A 5000-nucleotide genomic window follows, 5' to 3' on the forward strand; every position below is an offset into this window, starting at 1 on the left:
AACCTGTGGGTTGGAACCCAGGAGGGTCCCTCCCGACATGATTGTTTAAGGGGTCCCCACCCAGATGACAGTGAAGTGACACAATTTAATGACTTTTACCTTAAATGAAATAAGAAAAGAAAACTTTTGCTTCAAAAGTATTGAAAACTATACTGTAACTATACTATAAAAACTGGTCAAAAGACCTGCTATTTTCACAATATGTATCTGTGGAACCGAGCCAAAATGCATCAACTCCTACATTCCAAGTGCTTGTCAGGGTGGGAGGTCCCCGGTACAAATCTGATTATTGTTGTGGGCCTGAAACATTTGAGAACCACTGCACTATAAGAGATGCTCTTAACCCATTCTGACCTGGCACCCATTTTGGTGTTAGCATCATGTCATGCTTTAGCTATTGAAAAATAGCAGATCTACAAGCTCATAGCGCGCCACCGAGTGGCGCGCTACGAGCTTGTAGGTCTGCTATTTTTGAAAAATCGAAGAACGACTGACATTTTTAGAATCTGATCTCAGGTCAGAATGGGTCAATCAGACCAGTGTGTGTCCGGTGGAAACCTCGTATGAATCTGATCTCAGGTCAGAATGGGTTAAAGCAATGCTTTTCAAACTCTTTTAACCCCACATTAAAATGTATATTTGGACATGGACCACCTACACATTTTGTGTAAGCAGGGAGTGGACCCCAATACTTGATTTGTGTTGTTATAATGTGTCATGCTATTTTTAAATAGTAGATCTATACGCCTATATATTTGACGCAAAGCTCATTAATAGATTATTAGATCTTCTTGATGCTGTATACTGTTTGGGCCCCAATCCACATCCTGTGCATCACTGGCTTAGAAACTCAACAGTTGACCAGCAATGCACCTGACATTTTAATATTATTCCGTGTGTGTAATTAATTGAAGAATGGTTATTTTTCCTTTTATAATCATAGCTCCGGTTGTATAAAAAGACATCCTGCACAAAGCCTGCAAAGGTTTCCCATTCATCTCAGAACTGAAGAACATATTCAGCTTGTACACTTTCCTCACATAAAAGAGCAAAACTTCATATTATTCTCTATACATAATTTGGAGCTGTGCGTTACTCAGGCATATAAAAAGGCAGCTTAAATTGTACTGTGCAAACCCCAGTCTCTCATTAATATTACAGGGAGGACTATTCTTTGACTTCATTTCATTTCTTCGTCTGAGTGCGGACAAACGTTGCAGGAGGGAGGAATTATACGGTGTGCAAATCACATTTTAGGGTTCGGTGTACAAAAGAACTAGTAAAGTGTCTTAACCTTTTCTCTTCCACATTTCCTAAACAGAGTCGTGTCTCCCCCCCCCCCCCCCTCCTTCCCTTTCATTTCTTCAGTTACTGCCAAGGAAATCAGATGGCATATTTAGTTATTGGAGATTTCTTTATCGTTAAATAAAATGGTTTTATAAACGACACCGTAGCAATTAAATGCACACATCAAAACAGGTAATTATTTATCTATTGAAAGGAACCATGGAAATAAATACAAAATATTTCATGGGGTATATTTACTTTCATCATCATCCTCAGGTCTCTTGCTCGGCGACAGGGGAGACACCATGCATATAGAGCCAATCAGCTTCACCGATCTTCATCGTTTGGGTCGGTCCAGTGCTAGGGGCTCGGCTTCAGCCAACTACAAGCCCATTTGGTGTACGTCCCTGGTAAGTCCCCAGACTCACTTATTGTGCATATTGCATATAGTCTTTTTCTTATTGCTGCATTCCTTGGCCCCTCTCATTTCTTCACGTTCAAAATGACAGATGTGTTCTGCATGTGTCAAGGCACATGTGTAAACAAGGCTTTTTTCCATGGCTTTTGGCCAAACGAGGCATGAGTAATGCCTGTTCAAAGTGCCCTTTATCGCTGCTTGCAGCTATATTTATTTCACGTACAAACTTCATGCAAATTGCTCCTGGCTCAAAAATCTGTTTTAAGGTTTCAAACTGCTCAAAATGGTGGAAATCTGAGGGCGAAGCTTACTGGTCAAAGTGACAGATGTGTTTCGCATTAGTCAAGTCACTTGTGGATACAAGTGCCATGGATTTTGACCAAACAAAGCATGAGTCATGCCTGTTCAAAGGTTTCATTTTCAACGATTGCTAGCACCCCACTTTGGCCAATTGGAGTAAGACTGGTTTCAGTGCTATTTGGCATGACACTCTACCATACTGTAAAGTTTCATAAACATATGACATGTATGTATTAGGAGCAGAAAAATATTTTTCATAAAACTGCAAATTTCATTCGCTCATAAAACCTTCATTTTTAAACTTAAAAACAAATGCCCAATATTTTCATTAGATATTGGTCCAAAGTTTGTGTCTAGAAATGTTGATGCATTTTAATCAAAGATCCCGGGAGTGTAGATAGATTTGATGGTTTTTCATATACTTCTAAATGGTGGGAGATCTAAGGGTCACAGGTCATATCACATTTGTTCATTGTGAGGAGATGCATGTGTATCAAAGTTTTATTGCTGACGGTTAAACTGTTCATGAGCTATGCCTTTTCAGAGTGCTATAGCATCACCCTTTGGCCAATAGTTGTGGGCTTCACATACTCACCGTTTGGCAGCCGTCTATATTGCCAAGTTTCATGAAAAACGACTGCACGGTTAAGCCAGAACTACATTTTTTGGCAGAAGAAGAACAAAAATACAGACAAATACAAAAAGGGACATAGGCCTTTCAGGCTTGGTCCCTTAAAGGCGTAGTGAAATGAAAAATACGTTTTTCACACTTTTAGACCATATCTGTGGTCATCTCATGGGCATACCTAACAATGGATGACAAAAAAAAGGGAAATTCTTATGTTTGTGTTTTTATATAACCATTTTATAACCATACTAAATGAAATGGGAGTTAAATGCTGCAATTTGTAAAAATTACAAAATAGGAGTCCTAACGTTGTTGAAGCGGGACTCATAAAATGTCCATGGTAACCATCTAAAAGACCACCCATTACATTGAAAACCTATTTACATCACTGACAACGACTGTACTAGGCCTACATGAATCAATTCATGGCTGTTATCACATAAACGCAGTGAATCTGGACTTGTTCTGTCTCATCTGTTTTCAGCGATGTTTTACTGTTAACCTACAGTAGTGCTTTGATGTACTCCGTGTATGTATATCACTTTGTCAATACATCATTGCTGTAAGTCATTACTGTCTGTGACTATAGGCGCTCTTACTTGACTTATGCACATTGGACTTTGCTGAGTGATACGGGCAGTTATATCAAGAAATCTGTAAAATCGACTTCACCATAATTATCCCCGTGTCTGTAAATTAAAAGCGTTAACGCTGCAAGATAACGTCTTTTGGGATTTTGTGTTCATCAGAACACTGAATTACATGCAAATCGTTAAATTGTCAGATTATGTGCTCAGAACTTTATGAGAAATATTTCATTTCAGGATGAAACTAAATGTCTAAAAGTTCTTGGCCAAGTACCAGTGTTGGAAAGGTTACTCTAAAACAGTAATATTACTAGCTACTTAAAAATATATATATATATTACTTTACTGATTACTCTCTGCCAAAAGTATACCTATAGACAGTTACTTTACTTATTACTTTTTTCCCTCGTCCCCAGTAATTACATATTTTGTCCCCAAAAGTCATAATTTGCATTTCCAACATTAGCAGACTCCCCCTTTTTTGCAGCCTACATTGTAAAATCCTCATTGTGTAGGATATTTAACTGTGTGTAGTATATGTATGGTGTACATGTACACATCATGATGGGTCCATTAGGTTCCATTTGTACACTCATTTGAATTAAATGAACACTATATACGGCTCCATTTTCGTCACCGCTAAACCCCTTATCCCTAAACTTCTTTGCCTTTTTTTTTTTACTATTTTGAGAACATTTTTGAATAGTTCAACTAGCCAATCTACATTGACACGTTGTGAGCTTGTAGACTGGCCATTTTAACTATTCAAAAATGTTTAGCAAAATAGTAAAAAAGGCACACCTGGGCTCAATATGATTATGAAACGCAATCTTTGAACAACTTCTGTTGTTTATTAAAGCAGTTAAGCTCAAAACAAAGTGCTAGGCCAATTAGGCCATGCATGTGTCAGTGCATGTCAATGCAATCTAATGCACATAAGCATAACATGCGCATACTTTCCGTATATCCGCTCTAGAGTCTAGATCTAGACTGGATAAGCAGCCTGAAAAGCAACTCCATCGATATTTGGTTCCATTTGTACTCTCTCAGGGTTAAATTAACACAATTTTACAATGTATGACCCTTGACTAATTGATAAAACAATAAGTCAGCCCATGCATTATATTAGAAAATCATCAGAACATATTTGTATCTTCTAGTGGCATCTTCTCTTTTCTCTTTTGTATATCAAGGCGGAGGTCATTGGCCCTCGCATTAAACATTCATACAACCACTTCAGGAATATGGTGAACTTATGAAACAGTCACTCTGCCTTCTTATTACTGTAAAATGTGCTGATATGCCAGTAGGAACGACTGCATAAGAATACAATCTTTCTGGCATAAAGAATACAGCGGAGATGCAAAAGAGTTGCACGGGACCCTCGGTAATGGAGGGCATCGGTGTATTTCAATGGTAATGCTGCCAACCTGACTATCGTTCACATACAACACACGCATGGTTCCTTCCACTGAGCCGTCATTATGCAATGCATATGGAAATAACCGGTGACTGAGAGAGTTCGTTTAAACCCGGCGAAAACTGTACATTGAGGATAGATGGAAGCCCGAGTGATGATGGGGATAAATAAATGGGGGGAGATGCAGTTTTGGACGTTTATTGTCAATGAAGTGTGATGAATACTCGGAAAGAGAAGGAGAGACGGGAGGAGAGGAGTTAAATAAACTTTATCTGTATTTGAAATGTCTGTTGTGAAATTCAGAGAATGGCGTATAAGAGGTGTGGCATTATCTGTCCCTGCTAGCATGTTGGGAATTTA

Source organism: Protomyctophum bolini (assembly GCF_963924005.1).
Source record: "Protomyctophum bolini genome assembly, chromosome: 1".
NCBI classification, from domain to species: domain Eukaryota; kingdom Metazoa; phylum Chordata; class Actinopteri; order Myctophiformes; family Myctophidae; genus Protomyctophum; species Protomyctophum bolini.